The 23,037-nt window shown below is 37.0% G+C and overlaps 2 long non-coding RNA genes across 2 annotated transcripts in view; one reads left to right on the top strand and one right to left on the bottom strand.

The window, feature by feature from the left end:
• The window catches only part of LOC131702734 (uncharacterized), a 224,231-nt gene extending 208,939 nt beyond the window's left edge, over window positions 1-15,292 (bottom strand). Inside the window, exon 1 of the long non-coding RNA XR_009309489.1 lies at window positions 15,254-15,292. This is a non-coding gene — a long non-coding RNA (uncharacterized LOC131702734). The remainder of the gene's footprint in view (window positions 1-15,253) is intronic.
• Window positions 1-23,037, top strand: part of LOC131702735 (uncharacterized) — a 131,453-nt gene that overhangs the window by 39,870 nt on the left and 68,546 nt on the right. The window lies entirely within an intron of this gene.

The following is a 23,037-nucleotide window of genomic DNA, read 5'->3' as shown; positions in this document are numbered from 1 at the left end:
GAGCTACTGTAAATCAAAGTCAGGACATTAGGTCTAAAAACAAAAGTGCTATCCCTCGCCCCTTCATTATAAGATCCCATACTTTTTGGTTTACAAATTAACTCCTGTATATCACAGTTAATCAAATAAACAATATAAAGTGTTGAAATCTATTAAAATCGCCATAACGCAGATCAACAACTCTTTCAATAACAGAGTTCAAGGTTTGAGGATAGGACCACTTGATAAACTAGGCAACAAACATTTCTATAGAGAATCTACTAGTCTTTTTATAATGGTGTGTCATCGATGTAATCACAGCGTGTTTCTACTTCATTGCTGAGCCACTTGATTTTCAGGGTTTGCTGTTCAATCTCTGACAGTGATTGCTTGTCAGTGCTCTGACATTGAAGAGGAGATGTGTAATGATCCTACCTCGGAAGTATTAAGTACTGAAGGTCATTTTGAGGCAAACATTAGCTCAGAACCACGTCTTTCAAACAGCTTATTTCATGGCAGTTATGCTGTTCCAGCGTCAACATAAAGTGTTGAAATTCAATGTGAATTTGAGGTTGCAGCTTAAGAGATTACTTACACATGCTCTGAAGAAGTTTCTAGGATGTTCAAAATACAGGTACTTTAACTATGCATATAGTAGCTGGACTACACTTTTGTTGCATCATTTAATGCATGTGCTTTGCAACAAAATGATCTGAAAAATATCATTGTTAAATACATGTACATGAAGCTCTGTCCTCACAATCACAAAATCGTGTGCTAAGTGCATGTAGTAAATACGGTAACACTTTTTAGTTTAGTTTTAGATTTTTTGAACTGTGGATCCGGATTCACCTACCAACCGAGCACCTCTTGAACAGTCAGCCCTCAATCAAAGTCAGTTCTTCTCTCTTGCCTATCATTTCTGAAACAGCGAACTTTTATAAAATGACAGAATTCATGTCAGGGTTGTCATTTGCAAAACAAAGCGTGTGAGGGACAGCCCAGTTACACACAAGTGGGTGCTAGATAATGTTCCTTCTTTTCCCAACCCCAGAACTAGACCGTACATTTCCGCTTCTACTCCCTACATCTTCTGCATCATTGATAGACTTGATGCAGGAATCTGGAAAACATATTTGTACACTTCCACCCACTTCAAAATTTAATTTGCGATCATAATGCAAGCCATCCATTCAGACAAAAGCCAGTTATGCCTAAAACCGTTTGATACAAGAGGTCCTAAAGTTTCATAAATAGTCAGTTTGATGAACGGGACCTTGCACATTATTTTAGTAACAAGCAGAAACACTTGCAGATTTTGCAAGCACACACAAGCACACACACTGTATATACAGTAGTATCAGTACATCTGTTAAAACTCACCTCTTTTTATCATATGAAGTGAAGTTAATATGCTGGCTATTATGTCAGTTTATTCTTTATTTCATATTGTGATGTCCAAAAGATAGGTGTAGTGTGTTTATTGTCCACAAGGTGGCTAGGACTGATAGAATGCATTTTCTGTATGTTTTTTTTTTCTTTCCTGTTTAATATTCTAGTACTTTATATGTGTTTTGTATGCTATCCTATTGCTGTTCATGCTTGAGTCATTATTTAGCAGGTTTACCAAGTCATTTTTTTGAAAGCATGGGAGGTATGTGATTTTGAAGGAAAGGGTTTCACAGACCTCTAGGGCCGTTCAACAGTAATTTCTTCACATTATATAACTGTGGCAACTATGAGGAAGTGCAACACAGTGCTGTTACGGATTGTGACAGGAGGTTAAATGCTCTATAATCACACCCACAGACAAATCACTTCACACACATACATATATATATTATATATATATATTTTTTTTTTTTTCAGTTTGCCCTTTTCTAACAGATACTCGTACACAATTCATGTAGGACAACTTCATGTTGCGTGGACGTACAGTAAAGAAAGTACAATGTTACACAAATGAGCTGAAAAAAAAGAAAAGGCATCACTTAATGATGTTATTTGAAGGACAATTTGAGACATTTCAGTTTTGAGGTGATTCATCCAATTTTTGATGACTGGACCCACAGTAGAATACATCAGCGAGGCTCCTGAGGCTAATAGCATGGAGATATGATTTCAACAAAGTGCAAAACACTATTATTGTCACATCTTTATTGTTTATCCTCCTTTATCGCACATTCCATCCTGAGACTGTTCTTTCCCCAACTTTTATTACAGTTTTCAGAATGGATTTCTCCAGCCCTAAAGAAGTTTCTTCTTAATAAATCAGTTTTATCCAGCAATCGGTACATGACAGGGGACCGTGTGCGTATAACCCACTGGGCAAAACAAAGACCCATTTTTCTTCTGCAGGCAGAGCGATTTTTTTTTTTTTTTTGGATCAGATTTCATTTAGCAGTGTCTGTGCAATGACTCTTTCTGAATCAAATTAGGAGCATAGTCTTGTTGTGTGCTGGCAATCATTTAAAGGGGCTACTGCCATGAATTCAAAGCAGTCATTAAATGTGTGGAGTATAAGAATTTAGTACTGGGGAACTTTAAGACAGTTTTGCATATGGTGGCCCCATAGTTGCAGAGCATAATACAATACATTTATGATAAATGCTCTTCTTATGAGACTAGATGGACACAGTACTGGTACAGTTACAGTGGATCTTAAAAAAAGGGGGGAAAGCTTATATCCCTGTTAACAGGGAAATTATTTTCGTGATCCTAATAGACAAAATGCATAATCCGGTGCCAACCAACCAGCTTTAAAATGTATTAAGAAAAAAAAAAAAAAACATGGGGCAATTCAGCTTAATTTACTTGACTTATGCGTTTTACTTCAGAGAAGGTCTGAGATCAAATCCGGCACAGGTCATAAGTGAAATTAGTTTTGATCGTCAATAGCCCCTGGTGGACACATCGTTAACTACCATGCAGTTGGCATTTTTGCTTGAGAGAGACCCAGGAGTGACTTCTATTTCATTCTGGCAGGGGAATGTCAATGTGGTGATAATAAGCGGAGGGTGATATTAAGAGGGTTTGACTGAACATACAGCTATGGCCAAACAGTTTGCATCACCTAGAATTTTAGGATTGAGAAATCATTTAAAAATGAAAGAAAACTGAAATTGCAAGAGAGTACTGAAAACCATAATAGTAGTATTTCACGTCAGATTTTGAAATGTCATTTTGTCAGTTTTTAGTTAAGTATATGGAAAACTACAGTACAAAGTGGTATGCAATTCAATATGTTAATGTAACATTATTCAGCAGGTTTCATTAGACTTTATGAAGCAAAAAGGGTGAATTCTATAGGGTGATGCTAAACGTTTGTCCATAGCTGTATGTCTATATTATTATTATCATCAATTAATCATTTAGCAGACGCTTTTATCCAAAGTGTCTTACAGAGACTAGGGGGTGAACTATGCATTGCAACTGCTGTTGCAGAGTCATTTATAATAGGACCTCGGTTTTATGTCTCATATGAGTGTGTGTGTCATCAGTTTTAGCCATTATTTTAACATACATATAGTAAATGCCCTTAATAAAGCTGGACTTGAATGAGTACCTATTGAAATATAACCCGTGCATGAATGCAGAACCAATTTAAATCCCACAATTTCATTTTGAATAATATTATTCTTACTGGAAAAAAAAAAGTAATTTATTTTTTTGTCAGTGGTGTCAGTTTGGATTTCTTTCTGTTACAGAATTAAATGACACTCTGCTTACTAGAAAAATGAGTCTAATATAAAAAAATAACGCCTATCTTAAAACGTTTATTAAAAATGTGTCTCATAATTCCTTCTTCCCTGACAGAAATAAATGATAAAAAGAACAATAAAATAAATTCAACTAAAAAGTAGGTCAATCTTAAATGCACTGGAAATGAAATTGGAAATGTACTGGGTTTTTACGCATCAAACCTCCTTGTGGTTCCGATTACTTAAGTGAAGCAAATTATTTAGGTTGTAACCAATCTTGTAAAATAGAGAAAAAGGGTTTTAGATAAACACAGCTTGCCCCTTGCAGACCTTTTTTAAACAAATTTAAATTCCTGTGTGACGTAGCGGGCGAGAATTTCCCATAAGTTATGAAGAGCTAAAATTCTTCGACAATTATGGATGACCCATCTGCCTTTATTTCAGGGCTTGCTGTAAAGCTAAATGTACCATGAAAAGCCATTGGCTCTTTAAAAATGTAGAATGAAGCTGTTTCAATCTATGAAGACAAAGATAAAATTTTCATAGAGGTGGTTTTCATTGTTACTGATTCACAAGTCTTGTATAAAGGATGCCTGAGTACACAATTTTACTCTGTACTGTACTTTCTAGTGTACAAGTCATCTGTTATCATTTATAACATGCTGTGCAGAGAATGAAATAAAGACTCCCATTGCATAGCAGTTTGATCCATTCCTAGTTTTACCAAGAGTTTAAGAGACATCTGAGCTTGTTACCTATATATACTGTGGCTAATCAAGCTCATAGTAAAACCTGGAATGGGGAGAACTGCTATGAAATAGGAGTCTTATTTCCTTCCCTGCTGTAGATATAACAAGTAAAACATATTTTAAAATATAAAAACACTGTATTGCCTTTAAAATGACATTGTTTTTGACAGGATATGATACCAAAGGTGAGAACGCAGGAACCAGCAACGTCAAGGTCTTTATTTATTGAATTTATTAACCTTTGTTTTCATCCTCATTACTGTCGGAGCAAAAAAAAAAAAAACTGAAATGCTTGCTTTTCTAAATGTAAGCGGCAGGGAGAGATTTTGCCTTTTTGAAAAATGTAGCAACTGTTTTTTGACATGATATGTATTCTAGGGAATTGCCAGTATTATGGACCATTATGGACAACACCTTGCATTCCATGTAAATACGGCTACTGATCCAACTGCTGACTGCTGTAGCTTCCGAGATCTGAATAAAAAGTAATTCAAGGTTACAGTGAAATACCATTGCTGTAGTTCCCTGAAAGCGGTCTTACTTGGATTGATACAACATGGCTTCTGGGAAGCCCTATTAGCAGCCTGGTCGCTGCTTGAAAAACACTTTCCACACTTTCTGATGGAGATTGGTCTCACTTAAATCCCATCTTCATCTTTCAAGCAGTTAGCTTTAAAATAGGTCTGTGTCGCCAACTAGCTCATAATGGTCTTATTAGTTTGCTCTCCTTCTCAAGCCACTCCCTTCAACCTCCCTTCTTGACACCTCAGCTCCACAGTGGATGTTGTAATCTGCCATCACTTGCTGTCAAAGTTCCCTCAAAAGCGGTCTGTGGTTCCTTAAATGCCCCCATGGAAATGCGTGACAAAGTGACAGGCGATTGCATTTGGACCTGACGGCAATATCCCCTGACACTGCTGTGTACATTGTGTGAAACGTGACTGCTTTGATTTTGCGTTTTGCATTATTTATTTATTTTTAATTATATTATCTGATTTTATACAGCTGTCATTGCAATGCAGGCAGAGATGGCTTCATTTTAATACCATTGTGCTCCGACTTCTCACCCGTTGTGCCTACGGCAATAAAAGGGACTACTTTCTTTTAAAGGGTTTTATTAAGTAAAGGAAAGAATGTTCCACTGAGCTACCACAAAGAATAAAACATTAAATTTGCTTAATCTTAAATACCAAGTGTCGCATACACCAGAAAGCTTTTTTTTTTTAAATGCAATCTGGCACATTTTTCTGGTTCTTATGATAATATGTTCTGCTCTAATAGATAATTAGGAAACACATAAAGAGTCCACAGAATTAAGTGAAAAATCATGTAAGGATCAGACAAAAGCTAGAAACAATATAGCAACCACTTTTGGTGATATTTCTATTTAAAAGAAATTAAACACAATAACACGGACATGACCTGTTTAAGGCTGAATCTTTTTTTTTTTTTTTTTTTTTTTTTTTTTTAATATAAATTGCCTGCTATCACAAATTTGTAATTTAATAAATTATACATTTTAAAAGCAGTTTATGTGACCTCTAAGGAGTTGCTCTACCATAACTTAACTGATACAACCCTAAACCAAACCCTAACCCTTTCCTGATACAATCATATACTTGCATATACCGCGCAAAAAGATTTACACATTAAACTAGATTGTAACTATGCATAATAACATAGTAATTATGTGTAAGCAAACATGTATTTACTATGTAGCTACTATCTAAATACACAGTCATTAGAGAAAATGTAAAGTGTTACCAGTAGATACAAGCATTGGAAAGTAAACATGGTACAATTGTGCTCACAGTGACTGAAGGGGCTATATAGAAGATGCATCTCTCTGCTAAGTGTCAGTCTCCAGTGCATGCAAGACAGTAGATATCTAGTTGCACAGGGTGCTTGATTATTAATGTTGTTTTTATTATTATTTTTTAATTACCACATCTGTATTTGAGAAAAGTACTTTTGTTTCTCCAGCCCAATATCGTCGAATGAATATTCAATCTCTCATCTCGGGTGAGAAGTTCCTATCGTTAGCAGGTGGCAAAGTTTCGCTCAATCATAAATTAGAATTAATGGCATTTCAAAACATTCACCTGACATTAATTAGCCTCCTGAAACCCTTTCATTACCAATTTACTATTCCATTGTCTCTAAAATTAATGAGCTAAAACGGGTCGGAAAGGCACCATGAAATAATACTGGTCATCCTGTGAATAACGAGACCAGGCCAAGCTAGTAGGACCTCTTTGTTATAATTTAGACTGTGTAATTAAAGCAGCAATTCAAAATGTCCTGGAGATTTCAGGTTAATAGATAGGTCCTGCCCCCTGTGTAACCAGCAAGTCATGGTAAAACCATCCTCCTATCACCACTATTATTTCCTAGCTAAAATAGTTCATAAGACTGAACGCATTTCCATCAATGCGTTCAGTCTTATAGTACATTCCCACATGCTGAATGAATGAGCGAAAATTTCAGCGAGGATAAACCAATCTGCAACCGCACTTGGTTCTTATTACCGTTAGCCCCAGATGAGTGGTCTTGTCCATCGTTACTGAAACTGATCTTGGGTATAGAGCTGTAAAAAAGGACAATGGGGTGGTGTTAATTGCCAGGACGAAGAGGATTGGAGAAGCTGAACGGCTTTGAATCTCCTCTGCTATACTGCAAAAGATAAGTCTTGTCAAGCCCAGATATTCTATAGGACATCTGTGGCAGCATACAAGGTGGATAGCTTACAAACCCGTTAACAGCAGACTCTTGCTTTGTTAGGATTTTGTTAGCTGGAAAAATGTCAACATGCTGCTTATACCCAGACACTTGCTTGTGTGACGCAGTATCGAGCTAAGGTTCCCATGGCTAGTACTCTTGTGCCAGTTTGATGGATTTCTAATTACGTAAATAAATCTCAGATGCCACCGGCGTTTCACTGCAACCCTCTGTCTCTCTGTGTTCTGTCAGCAGATCCTGTTATCCATTTTACAGGCTGATATTAGCATAGGGAACAAATTGCATGGCACTGTATATCCACCCTCAACTTGCTTTGCATGTCTGCTTTAATGAAAGTAAACACAGCTGTTCTATTAAGGATCACATCAATTATACTTGTTTTTGCTCTTGTCGACTGGCGTGGGGGCTCAGACAAGAATGTATTTTGTTTCAGTCATGTGTCATTATAATTTTTACCTCCTCTTCTTGTACAGTTATGCTGAAACATAGTGTAGTGAGTCTGAACATGCACTCGCTGTGTGGAGGGGAACAATGCAGAGGGGTGAGGTCAGCCCCGGCAGCCAGCAAGCCACGCCCATATGTAAATAGTTGTTACAAGGGATTCTGGGAAGTGTGCGGTAGTGTTGTTTGCAAGGGGATTAATAAGGTTTTGTACTGCTCTTTAATTGCTTGTGTGTTTGTTAATTTTGCTTTGTGTTAGGTAGTTGTTTGTGTTTCTGTGGTGGGCCATGCTCTTTTCAGCGCTGTTGGTTGCTTGTGTGCTTCTTTTAATGTCACTGTGCACCCACTTTGGGACGCAATAAAAAGGATTTTAAAAAGATCAGTTCCATTTTATCCATTGACCCAGAGGAGGCGTCTTTGTAAAGATTGCTTCAATATCAATGAAATGTAGTATTAAACCAATCATGGGAAGGGTTATTAAACTGCACAGCACAATTAAATATGATTTAAACAATTCCATATTCATAAGTGAAACGTAGAATTTTATTTGTTATTATTATTTATTTCTTAGCAGACGCCCTTATCCAGGGCGACTTACAATTGTTACAAGATATCACATTATTTTTACATACAATTACCCATTTATACAGTTGGGTTTTTACTGGAGCAATCTAAGTAAAGTACCTTGCTCAAGGGTACAACAGCAATGTCCCCTACCGGGGATTGAACCCACAACCCTCCGCTTAAGAGCCCAGAGTCCTAACCACTACTCCACACTGCTGCCCAATTTATGGTGCAGCTGTCCTAAAAATAACTGAAAACAAACATATTGAAACGTGTGCAATAATGCTAACACTGCATTACTTTTTTTTTTTTTATCTTGAGCACAGATGCTATTTGTTTTATTTCATACTTTTTAAAAGCAACAACGACAGTGATGGCATAATTCAAATTTAACTAGAGCTTGAGTTTCCCATTCCCCAAGAGCAATTTAAACACTTTAAAGATTTTTCATATCAAAACACTTTTTCATATCAACCACCCACCGTCACGGCTGTGAATTAAAAGTTAGAGCTATCTGCATGTCAAAAAAAGTTGATCATGACATATAACAACAATACAGATAATATAAAGAAATGGCAAATTATTATTATTTTTATTAGGTAAGCAAATGAGATGTTACTATCATAATAAAGCACATTAAAATAAACGATGTATAGTATGTGGAATAACTACTTGTGTTCTCAAGATCAATGGATGTACAGACATAGAGACACCTTTATATGTCTTGGCAAGCTAATAATGCTAATACCAACGTCCATCTCATCTGGATAAGTGGTATTCCAGATTCCACTGTATGTGAAATAGGTTTAAAACACAAATGCACATTTATTCTACATCAGTTAAAATATGATTAACATGTTGCAATCTTATGATCAGAGCAATACATAGAGCATATTAGGAATGAGGACATGTTAAAAGAATTACATCTCTTCAGCCTAGAACAAAAAAGGAAAGAGGGGACTTGATTGAAGTCTTTAAAATCATAAATGGTCTAGATAAAGTTAACCACAGACACTTCTTCAAATTTAGCACATAGAGAGGAACAAGATGTCATAACTGAAAGCCGAGTAAAAGAAAGTTTAGAACAGAAGGTAAGAATCAAAATGACACATTGTTTATGCACATGTCCTTCCAATTCGTCAACATTCTAAAGCCAAATCGAAAGATGACACTATTTGCTGCAAATCCAAATTAAAATGTAGGTTCGGCCCTAGTAGCATTGTCGTTTATTTATTTATTTATTTTTTGATCTTTAGCAATACTGAGTACATTTTCTCATCTGTCACAAAAACTGAAATCTTGCCTAACACTGGACTGGTGATAATAATTCCCTTGTTAATTCTGAATAGTGGCTGAATATTTTGTTTTTAAAGAAGGTCAGTCATCTTGCAACCATAAAAAGCAGGTATAATGAGTACGGGGTGACATGAACACTAGATGAGATGTAAAATGGATTTCGTCATTATATATCAACTTAATAACGGACAGGAATTTAATTAAAGTAACACAGTTTGCAAATGTATTCTGATGTGCCCTGCACTGTATATTTCAAGCAATTGATTCAATTGAGACCTTTTCTGCTGTTAACAATTCACCCCATGCAACAAATAATGTGGTACATTTAACGCTAACTAATAAAATAAATGTCTGTTGATAGAGGAATTCAGTAATGTGTACAAAATATGTAGAAGTGCATAGGTTTCTGCTGTGTAAGGGCAATTTCCACGGCCCAATATTCGCTGAGATCTGCTAACCTGACTGTCTGAAAGACCCAGGGATTGCTTCGTTTACATATTTTCATACTCTCACCAAGCTGCAGGTCATGGCTCCTGCATTCCTGTTTTATGCATGGCTTTTTTGTTCATAGCAAAGCAAATATAGGGTATGACTCCCATAGCAGGATCTGTTATTAACAAAAGCCTTCTCTGTGATTAAGTTTTATTGTTTTCTTCTTTTTAAACTAACACAAACTAAACCCCAAGAGTATGGGTTTCAATGTACCCTGCACTAAAATGCAGAGAATCAACAAAAGCACTCTGTGGGTTCCTACTCGAATTTATTAACATCGCCGTATGTTTGTTCTTTACATCCATAAAGAAAACTTGAAAGGGTTTACAACATGAGCTATGGGGGATTTTGATAAACAGATACCAGCAGCATACTTGCTCAGTCTTGCATGTTAACAGCATATGGAACATGAGGAAGATTTCTGAATACTAATCACAGGGAACATTTCTCTTTGTTCTACGCAATGACCGAGTCTGCCTAAGCATCTTTCGGTGGGTACAATTTTAGCTAAGCCGAGCAACTTCAAATGAATAGGACTAAGCTCAAAAACCAACCTGATCTGACAGTATTAACGGTAACCAAAGGGGTGGCCAACCCTGGTCTTGTAGAGCCACAGTCATGCAGGTTTTCTGGGTATCTTCAAATCATCGACTAAGACCTGGAAAAAATGTTAGTGTTGACTACTTAGATAATTGGTTCAGTTACTGTAAAAACCTTTGTACAAGTCTATTTTCTATGTATTTTAGGGGGTCCTAAAAAGGGGGAGCAACTTATACACCGGTGTGACCTATAGGCTTTTTCCTGAAATTGTTGTCTCAAAAAGGGGGGGGGGGGTACTCCTACACCAGTGCGACTTATACACCTGTTTCTACGGTAAGCAATTGAGAACTCGGGTGGAACAAAAACCAGAAAACCCTGCGGCTCTCCAGGACCAAGATTGGCCACTCCTGAATTAGCTATACACATACAGTAATATTCAGAATTATTGGGGTACCCTGCAGATTTGGGTTGCGGGTGGGGGCAAAGCAAGTTAATAAGAAACAAGTCCATACAAACTGGATGGATATTTTGTTCTGCATTTTAAAAAGACAACTCTGCACACTTGTATGCATGTATAAATATGGGGTGATACAGTTACCCTTTCTGTGTAAAAAGCAAACAGGGAAAAGCGTTCATAACATATGTGTGAATGTGTGCTCTATTTGTTGTTGACACACACATCACACATTGTTAGCCTTGCTGTAGGAACACGCAATGTTTTACAGTAGATACTCTAGCTGTTTTGACCTCTTTGTCACACGATAAATGCTGCAGGCAATGTCCCAGGCAAGACATCTGGAAAATCACTGGAGAAATAACTCTTGAAAGATAACCATTTCCAGAAGACCAGGTTTCTGAAATCCAGCTAAAAGGATGCAGGGATAATATGGTGAATATGTGTATTACCAAGCGTGTGTTCCATAAGTCAGCCTGGTTGTTACATTTTTCTCCCCTTCTAACAACACAATCTTAAAGTCCTCTGCTCAAAAAGGAAACCGCATTCTTGAATGTATTAACGCAGGGCTGGCCAAAGTTGGCTCTTCCAGTCCTGGTCTCTGTTCCAACCCTGTTCTAAATTGTTCAATTGAACCTCCACCCAGACACTGACATTTTTACTTATATTACTGACCCTGTTAAGCCTGGAGAGGAATGGCCCTCCATGACTACGATTGGACATCGCTGTATTAATGTATTTAGTCCGAGGTGAGGTTAAGTATTCCACGCTGCCACCAAATCTCAGAATTTAACACACAGTCAACTAGCTAAAGAGGCAGAGTAATTAACCAACAGTACCTAAATGAAGGATTGACTAACATTGAAATAAAAACAAATAGTGTTATTTTTGTTTCTGTGAGTCTGGCATAGGTTTCAATGTGAAAAAAACAACAACATTTTGTTCCAGACCATGACCTTGACTATGAGCAAGCAGTTGTGACCCGGACCAATTGAGTACCCTTGGTCTTCCATGAAAGATTATTAATAAAAACAGCCTGGTCTTTAAAGAGTACGTTAATTACTTTTTCTGAAACTCTTTTTGTTGAATAGTTCCAGAAATTGAATCTGCTATTTCTCTTGGCTATGACTTGATTCAATGTAGCATTATTGACCCTGTTGTAAATGCCAAATGCAAGTTCTAGGCATTGAAGCATTGCCCAAACCCTGCATTAATCCCCTGCATACTCAATAAGGTCAGGGGTTAAGTATATGAACTGATAGAAAAGAGATTACCATCAGAGAGTATGTGTATATTATATTATCATTCTCTCTCTCATAATTGGATTGCTTTATTATTATTATTATTATTATTATTATTATTATTATTATGTAATTGTGATATTGAATGTGAAGAGTTGATACTGTTTATTGGGTTAACTGAAATACAACAACTACCTTTCGAGACCCCAAAAGGCTCTTTCAGGTGGAAATTATTTGTTGCAAATATGAAAAACTGTTAGATATTTGGAACAATACAATTTCTATGGTAACTGGATAGGATGCTGAAAAGTGACATAATAGCAGCAGGGCCACGAAGTAAAAATAAATTAACATTAATATAGGGTGCATTACATTTTTAAGGAATATATAGACAGTTATTCTTGTGAAGATACTGTCCTGTATGTCTGTAAACCACCCCTTATAAAATACACACTTACTAAAATGATATCTCCCAAACATAAAAAAGGACAACTGCATAATTTAAGGTAAAAAGTCAATTTGAAAGGGGAATGTAGTTCTTTGTATATTTACACACAGATTTGGATTGCATCTAGTGACAAGTTACAGCACCCCACAGCTGCACTCTAGGTAACTATGTAGGATTCTATTACTGTTAACAGGAAACCAAGTGCTTCCACCAAACCCACAGCATTGTGGTGGGATAAATAATATTCGTCTGTGTGAAAGTGAAAAGAAAACATCAGCAGCATAACAATAAGGGACTTTCAAGTGTCAAACGCAAGCATGTCTGTCAGAACTGCCCATCACCACAGGAATTAACCCGCAACCTGGATATTTATGTTGCAGAATACATGCAGTCTTGCAAAATAACCAATCAACAAGCACATTTAAATTACTGTTTGTAACACAGTGAACCTACTAGTGAACACATCTTAATTAAAACTGTGTGGTGTTGATGGGACATGCTGGAGGTAAAAGTCCAATGCAGTAACGCTGTCAGCAATTCCTGCCATCTCCAATAACGAGACCCTGTGTCCAAGTGAGTGTGCTAGAGACCACTACTTTGCATTCACATTTCTCCTGAGGCTAATTATTAATTTCTGTCTACATTGGTAAACTGACATTAAATCTCAAGCTGGTGGTCAAATCTATTAGACATGGTCATTGATATCGAAGTCAATTGCTGAACCTGGCTGAAAGGAATCATGAGTTCTTTGCAACAGAACCCCTTAGAATGATGGCAAACAAAATGACATTTAAAACTACATACTCTGAGCTTTTAATTTGATATCATGGCGATGCTAGAATGCTCTCTATTTTCCAGACTTCACAGCGAGTATCATGTGTTTGCTGTTTCTGAATTACTCATATTCAATAAGAATGGTGCTTCAGCTTGGAAATTCAATAAAGATAACTTTTGTTCATTTACAGACTCATTTCAATAGAGAGAGATCAATATTAGGTCTATAGAGCCAGCAGTTAGTATTCCAGGGAGTTCTGTACAGCCACCAAATAAATGCAAGACAGAAAGTGGCAGTGTTGTGATGAAAATCTCTTCAATTAATTGAATCATTGAAATGCAGTATATATTTTACAGTATTTTGAAACATATTGTATCACTGCTGCTACACATGCGTTCTACTCACAAGCGATGACAGATTCAACAGAGTTAAATCAACCAAGTTTTATTCATCCAACCCATACAGCTGCAGAGCATAACACAGGTCAGGGCAGTTCACACACAGTGGGGGAGAGACAGGGCCCACATACACTATACGTTAATACAGCACACTTACCCCAGATGGGACAGGACGGTGGTACACACACGGGGAAACAATAACACAATGGTTAACGTCCGAAAAGCGGAACGGAATGTGCAGTTTCGACAAATTGACTCCCTTTCAGACAGACACAAACACCAACACAGGATAATCATTGGATCTATAAGCTATAAACAACAAGTGACATGCTAGGTCAAGCAGGTCAATGCTCAGCCATTAGAGGACTCTCACAGCCATTAAAGAGAGTATATAAACACCAGTGGGTCTCTGGTCATCCACACACCTTAGAACATGAGGACAGTTGCTTAGAAATAAGAAGCAATTTCCCAAATAACATTAAATAAATGGTGGTCACTTAATCAATTGGAGATAGGGTATTTTACTGGAAAGAGGTAAGGAGAAGGAGGGATATCCAATATCATGCCCTTACCAAATCATCTTCAATAGCAATGCAGGCAATAGCCCTACAATAGCAATGCGATAATTCTATTTTAAGAGGAAATGGTACCACAAATGATAGCTAAGTTTGGTTTACTGCAAATCTTCAAATCCAAACCATGGCTATCCAATCCACTCTAATAAAATATTGATTTTGATTTTGTGCTAAACTGCAATGTTGTCTCTGTTTCAATCAGCTCACAGTCTTCACAAAACACCCAGCACCACTGTAACCTTTACCAATTTCAGCAATGAGCTTTTTTTTTGTTTTCCCTGAAACCCATTGGCAAATATATTACTTAACAATATACAAACAAGTTTTCCAATAGAACAATTGCTGTTTATTTCAACACTTACAGCATCGATTAATATTAAAACAGTGACAATAATCTCTATTACAGCTTGCCAACTGGTGTCATATTTTATGTGACAAGCGGCAACAAGGGCACATACAAAAATATAGATGCATATTTTTACAGCACAATGGCAACAGTATAGAATGAAAAACAATGCACACAGGACATATATTCTACCATATCGGGATCACTGTAATGTATAATATTTGCTCTAAATCCATGTGTTGTCATTACTGGTCATGCTGTAACCAGCTACTGTTTAATCTTGAGTTTCTTCATGATAATACCGGTACACATTTCCTCAGACTTTTCATTAAGGGAGTTCTTTTCCCTTGGGTACCTAATTTTAACAGCCGACATATGAAATAAATAGGAGGGGCAGAGAGACAGCAGTCACAAACAATATGTCTACAGCACAGTTTAGTTTAAATGAATTACAACACAACAATTAAGCCACAGAGTAAAAAATGGACATCAGTTCATTTATAAAGTACACTTACTGTGTTCCATTACGTGGTTCTTTACAAACATGTTTCTCCCACAGAAAGGCAAACCAAAGAAATAATTTGTAGGGCTTCTTATACCCAGCAGCATGCCATCCTCAATCATTCAATTAAACCTAATAATGTCTCATCAATGGAAGCTGAGGGGGATTCATGTAACAAACAACTGACTATACCATTTACAGCATTCACAGAGCACAAGTAGTGAACAAATAGTGAAATCAAAATATCACATTTACAACTAAGTAAAACTGGTACTGAGTTCATTAATGTTGCTCAGTAGTAAAAGTTTAGTAAATCTGGACCAAAATCTCAGAGTAGCTTTGATTACATAAAGGGGTCCTCCTTCTATTTTTGTATGCAAATGCTTCAATATCACCACTTAGGGAATCAAATCTACAGTTATCTGTTATTTATGCATTCATTTATTTAATTAATTTAAATCGTGGTTTTAAAATTAAGCAATAAATAATAATTTAAAAAATAACTGAAATATAACTTTTAATCACTTTTTGACACTCGTGGTTAAATTAATGCAATTCAGAAGTTGTACAATTCCAGTCTTCGAGGTCTTGGTCCCGCCAGGTCTTCGTTCCACCCAAAACAAAACAAAAAATTTAAATTACTTGATTGAACACAATTAATGGTATTGCAAACAGAAAGTGCTGAGAAGAAATCATGCACTGGCTGACTGCACAACCCTATTGATTGGTATGTAGGAAGATTCCATTCCTGATCTGACCCTGTTTTTGAGGACAGAAGCACAGAGCCTCATGGGAATTTAATGAAATGGAGGTAGGCAAGCAGACACTACTAAAAAAGTCAGGGATGAAGCTTGTCTGAAAGCAGATAGAGCCAAGAATTAGATTTAAAAAAAAAGAAAAAACAGATGTCCCATTTAAAGTTCTTGAATATGGAAGCCCTTGTGTATGGACGTGCACACTGAGAGCAAACTTAATATGTTCACTTAATCTCCTAGTGGTAACCCATACACAATTAATACTGCATAGTCCAGTGAAAGAATGCAAAGAAGAGCAACCAGAATTATCCCAGGTTTAAAAGACATGTCATATGCAGACAGGCTAAAAGAATTGAATCTATTCAGTCTTGAACAAGGAAGACTACGCAGCGATCTGATTCAAGCATTCCAAATTCTAAAAGGTATTCACAATGTTGACATTTTCGACCTAAAAAAAAAAAAAACAAGGACAAATGGAAATTAGATAAAATGGTCCAATTGTTGAAGAAAAGGGCTTGATACCAGGAAGTTCCTGGTACTAATTCCCGCTCAGCCACTGACTCACTGTGTGATCCTGGACAAGTCACTTAACCTCCTTGTGCGCTGTCCTTCACATGAGACATGAAACCGAGGTCTAATTGTAAATGACTCTGCAGCAGCAGTTGCTCATGCATAGTTCACCCCATAGTCTGCAAGTCGCTTTGGTCAAAAAAGTGTCTGCTAAATGAATAATAATAATAATAATAATAATAATAATAATAATAATAATAATAATAATAATAATAATAATTAGTGCATTAGGCTAAAATAAATCATTGTGGCTACGTAGAGTCGTAACTGCAGGTACAGTAAATTATGTACCCACACCATTTAATTATTTGTTTATGTATGTATTTTATTTTGTACAACCAATTCTATCTCTGCATACTCATATGCATCAATATATCCAAATATCCCAGTAGCATGAACCCTAATAACCACCTAAAATGGAGAGTGTTGTGCAGCATATGTTCGTTTTTGCAAGCGCTGCTGGGTGACAAGGTTCTAATGTTTTCTGGTGATCGTAGATTCCCACAGGGTGCAATTAGTTGACTGAGACTCCCAATGATAAATCGCGGTGCTTTTCTTTCTTGTGAACGCCTTATTTGAGTTTTAGAAATTCGGCTCAGCTGACAAGGGACTGTACTCGGGAATAAAAATGCCGTTTAAAACTTCAAACACTACGCCTCCTCCTGACATCATATTTCTCTTTGAGCAGCTTCCCCATCAAAACAACTAATTGCAGTTCAATGTTTTGCTGTCAGATACTGATGGAAACAGACAAAGTCATTAGACATGGTTTGCATAATCAGAGTTTGTTCTGCCAAATGCCTAGACATTCTATTTGGCTTGCCTTGATCTTTCATTGTAGAATGCATTACCTAATTTCTTAAGGGGGATAATTACATATAGGCCTACATTAATGACATATACATTACTTATATATACATATATTTTTCAATGGCAAAAACGTTGTTAAAGTAACGTTAAGGTTTGGTTGCAAAAGTCCAAAAGGTTAGGAAATTGCAAGTTAAGGTAGCCACGCAACCTTAACTGCACCCTTGTGTGTATGTTTCCCATCACACTTAACATCACATATGACATCATCAATGACATCAGCAATGACCTCACTAAGCACATGACAAATTCTCCCCGAAGACTGCCCATAACACTGGGAAAATGATAGTCCTTGTGATTGGTAACATGTTCAGTAACTGCATTAGCATTCCCAAAATGTTTATATATACCGTATATATACAGGTAATTATATATTACTGCAGGTAATATGCACAGCACTGCACTGTGCACCTCAAAAAGGCGACATCCAGAAGTAATTGAATAACAAAAAAATATATTAGCAGCCTGTCAACTGCCCTTCTCATACAAAAGAAAATACAAGGGGTTCTTTAAAGGGCAATGCCAGTTGAACGTATTGGGCTTATTTACTTTAGGTTTGTTTTTCAATGCCAAATATTGCAGGTCTTTCCATTGCTCAGGGACAAGAGTGGACTTTAAACCTTTGAATTTACAGTGGGCTCTACACTTGTAATTTCCAATTTATTGCACAAATTGTGGTTTACAGTCAACTCTGCAATTAGAAGGAGGTCTTTGACATCTTTTCTTGGCACACGGTTTCTTCAATTAAATCCCATCAATGGCAATTGCTCAATTGACATGTTTACTTACAATGTTCTCGCAATTCCATAGTACAACACGACTTTTACAGCATGTGCAATTTCAAGCTTGTCATGTGCAGCTGAGTCAGCCTCAATATTCTTACAGCAACAAACAATAAAAAAAAAAAATCATTTGGAATCCCGTTATAATCCCAATGTATTACCTCCAAGAACCTCTTCCTTTGAAGAAAAACAGAATTGGAATTGAAGAACAGCCCCCAACCCTGACAGCCACCCCCATATTGAGCACTATATAGTGACAACTTTGATCAAAGTTTACAAGCTATGATAAACCACGATGGGATGCAACTTTCCTCAGAATCAAGCTACCTATTTAAGGAATCCAAAATCTTCAACAGTATGTATCCCGCATCCATACCAGTTTCGAGCTGGTATTGGGTAGGGGGTTGAGAGTCATTGAATAACCTGGATTGAGTTTGTCATGTAAATCCTGCACATATGTTTTCAGATTCAAAAGAATAAAAAAAATGCATGTGTTCCTTGTGCATGTGAATATAATGCAACTGATTAAACATATGAAATGTGGAAGGCGTTGATCTAGAGGGATACATTCCTTTATGATGACCGCTTTGAATTCCTCCAGGAACGTTCAAGATGTGGGAGTCTACAGTCATCACCGTGGATACAGAAACCCGAGCTAACCTTCAGCTCTGGAAAATTAAACAATGTACAGCAACTTCTAATGCTGATGGAAGGCAAAAACATGTTCTTTAAACAATTGGTCATTATGCTTTGCGGAACATTCTGCAAAGCCTCCTGAAACCCAATAACCACCAATGTTGAGCCGCTTCAAAAGATTGTTTTTAATAAGTATAAGCAGTGTCAGCTCAAATCAAATCCATTCCTCTGAAAACCTGGAGAAAAGACATTTGGAGTTTTTTTCACCCATTTCCCAGTGTGCAGAGCCTCACAGGAGATCATTTTGGCTTGTCAACACTTTATAATTGGAATTAACATCTAGGCAGCTGGAGTAGCTACTCTACTTCATTAAAAATGTTTTATAAGTGTCAGTTTTAAGTGCTAGATTTAAGTCAATGAACCACTTTGCATAACACAAACAATGTTATTACAACAATATGAACCAACCACAGTAATTTTGACATCGTTTACCATGGTTTGCCATGTTGTTTTTTATTATTATTATTTGTTTATTTAGCAGGCGCCTTTATCCAAGGCGACTTACAGAGACTAGAGTGTGTGAACTATGCATCAGCTGCAGAGTCACTTATAACAATGTCTCACCCAAAAGACGGAGCACAAGGAGGTTAAGTGACTTGCTCAGGGTCACACAATGAGTCAGTGGCTGAGGTGGGATTTGAACCGGGGACCTCCTGGTTACAAGCCCATTTCTTTAACCACTGGACCACACAGCCTTCACAGTTTCTGTTCTTAACCTACCACTTTCCTTACCTCTCTAGGCTTTACAATGCTTAACGGTTTTATTACATGCTATGCTCTTACTATGATAAACCTACATAAGGAAATAGAGTACACACAGGTAAGCAAGTGTAATACTTTTACAATATCAGTACCAGTGTGCTAGAAAGTCAGGACTGTGCACTTTATATTCACAATCAAATCCCAAAACTAAGTCCAAGCATATCATTGCTGTAGCAGATGTACTGCAAATTAATAATAACCTGAATCAGCATATTTTAACTAAAGTTTAACTAAAAGACAGGAAACTTTATCTGTATCATATACCACATCTGATTTGTTCCAACACCTTTGATACAGTGTCTGCCTGGGTTTCTTCAGGGTATTATAATGATATCCTGTTAGGATTTTCTGGTAGAGTGGTGTAATGTACAGTAACTACCTGCTGCTTACTGGTGAACGGGATATCAAAACCTTGGAGCATTAATCTAATATGCATCTAGTATTCAATTACCATCCCCGTTCTGAAATGGATATCAGCCCCAATGCCAATTTAAACTTTATATAGGTTGAAAAATGAGCTCTGCTGGGTCATTACTGGAAAAGATCACCCTGCGGATAGCGGCACAGCCTTGTGTGCAGCTTTACCGGTCAAAGCAATTACTATCAAGAGGGAAGAAGAAAAAAAAAATGCAAAAAAATGACCATTGTCAAAAGCAAAGCCCTTTGTCCAATCTGAAATCGCAGCACAAGTCCTGCAAAACCAAGAGCTCTTTTCTATTTTCACCTGAAGAAGAGACCTTTGAGATTTTGAAAGCTTGTAATTAATTAATGTTTAGTTAGTCCAATAAAATGTATCACATCTCCTTCTCTTTGTCTAAATAAAGTGTTGTAACTCAAAGGAGCTACAATTCAGAATTGGAACACTCCCACTGCTGAAACACATTTCATCTGTTTTGACACTCAGACATTTTAAAGCTAAAAGTAAACAGCAAAGGAACAAAGCCAAACTGCCAAAGCAATGTGAACATTAATATAAATTTATTGCGGAGAACTTCAAGCAAGATACAATTTTCACTACTCTCCCCCTAATAGCACCTGCCTGCCTGTCCATCTAAATAGCCTGTTCCAGGAGTTTCATCGTGTTTATTCCTTAAGAAATGTCGGTGCTACTATATATTTAAAAATACCAACAGTTAGAAGTACTATTGGATGGAAATAACTGTACAGTAACTTGTTATTGCCTTCCTCTTGGGATGCCTTTGTAAACTAGCTGTTTTTCGCTCGTACTTTACGGCTTTCCCAGCAAATAAAATTTTAAATGAATAAATAAATAAATAACCATTCATGAATATCAAAACGCATTTAATCAATCTGAACAGGCCCCATAAATCGCTTTCGATTTGAGGCTTACAGTACTAAGCAGAGCCTCAGCAGCCACCAAACCGTGAGGGGGTGTCAACACAGACTGCAGTCATTCATAAATAATTTGTTAACAGGTATTTATGTGATAATTCCCTAGATGTAATTACGCGATAATTTCCCATCACAAAATTACGTGATAGCCTAGTCATCATGTATTTTTTTTTAATGTATGGCTATGTACGGTGACCAGACATCCAGATCAATTTGGGATCATCCCGATATAAGGGGCTTTGTCCTGCGTCCAGATCAAGGTACTGCGGGGACGCCATTTGTCCCGATTTTTTAGAGTAAACCGAGACGTAAAATATGACATTAATATTTTCTCGTTAGAACATTTAGTTCGTCTGATTGAGTTTGATTGCTCCACGCAAGCCACAAATTAATTTATATCATAAAACCAAGCTCTGCAACCCCTGACTGCAAATCATCTATTCCTTTTATATGCAGGCTTTTTGATAACCTGAGGCAAGCAGTGTGTACAATCAAGCCATTGAAAACATAAGCAGAAGCCACAGAAACTGCGTAGCTCTTCAAAAATATGGAGACACTAGTTATTAAAAGGTGCTTCCCCAAAAAGGCTGATCCTGTTGCAAGCACTGGGAAGGCATACTGTAAGTCTCTAAGACGCAATGATGTGACCTACTGGAAATTTGCTATTGTAGTCTCGCTACATTTGCCTGGAGACAGTCATGTTTTGTTAGTGTCACAAGAGCCTTAATGCAAATCAGATCCTCCTGGCTACTGTAATGGAAGCGATGGGCATGAATATTTATCAAGGCCTTTATTAGAAAGAGGGGGAAAAGGAATATTGAAACTACATGCATGCAATGCCAGTGCCTTGCATAATTGTTAAAAATGTTTGCCTTTTAAAAATATGCATGCCGTAAAACACTCAGTGGTTAAAAATGTAGTATAACTTATAAGGAACCAGCCAAAACATTTGTCTGTGGGACTATTAGCAAAGCTGGTACCTAAACGCAGCTCTCCTGAGGCTTAGAAATGACTCCAATGTGCCACTTGCAATAGTGCCCTAAGCAATTCCATTAGCTACACGGGTCTCAAATATGCGGTGTGAAAGAAGTCAGAACTTTTGCCAACATATGGAAACCAGAAATCTAACAAAAATATATTTAAAAGCACTAGCAAACTTCAACCTGCTTGTAATAAATAGAGCCACAAAAAACATATAAAACAACAGGTATTTCATAAAATTCATTGTCATGTGCAATGTATGTTACCAAGTTATGAACATCTGACCCTGAATGTGACTATATGTTTAAATAAATCCTGTATAACAAAAAGTAAGTTCTTCATATACAGTTTCCCTCTGAAGCAAGCTATGAACTGATGAGATCTGAATGGGACGCTGCACCTTTGCAAATTCAGAGTTACTTTCTCTAACTGTAACTCAAAGATTGCTTATGAATGTTGTGCTGGATTTTTGTGTTTGTATTAGGTAAGTGACATGCGCATCAAGAATCTGCCATCCATTATTCCTTTACTTTAACACTAGAACTGCAGTGGTTATACTCATACCTAGAACTGCCACCGGTGATCATCATTATTATTTATTTCTTAGCAGACACATTTATCCAGGGCGACTTACAATTGTTACAAGATATCACATTATTTTTACATACATATGCATTATTTTTACATATATTTACCCATTTATACAGTTGGGTTTTTACTGGAGCAATCTAGGTAAAGTACCTTGCTCAAGGGTACAGCAGCAGTGTCCCCCACCTGGGATTAAACCCATGACCCTCCGGTCAAGAGTCCAGAGCCCTAACCACTACTCCACACTGCTGCCCATGACGGTTACATTTTAAACAACCTCAATATTAAAATGAAAGACAAACTATCGGATACAACTCAGAAGTTTTATTCAAGCACATCATATCAAACATCTGCACAGCTGAAACACTGTATTAAATGAACAATTAAACATATTATTATTATTATTTATTTCTTAGCAGACGCCCTTGTCCAGGGCGACTTAC

The sequence above is a fragment of the Acipenser ruthenus genome, chromosome 30 (genome assembly GCF_902713425.1).
Source record: "Acipenser ruthenus chromosome 30, fAciRut3.2 maternal haplotype, whole genome shotgun sequence".
Lineage (NCBI taxonomy): Eukaryota > Metazoa > Chordata > Actinopteri > Acipenseriformes > Acipenseridae > Acipenser > Acipenser ruthenus.
The sequence above is the reverse complement of the archived record's forward strand: the minus strand, read 5'-3'. Positions and strand labels throughout refer to the sequence as shown.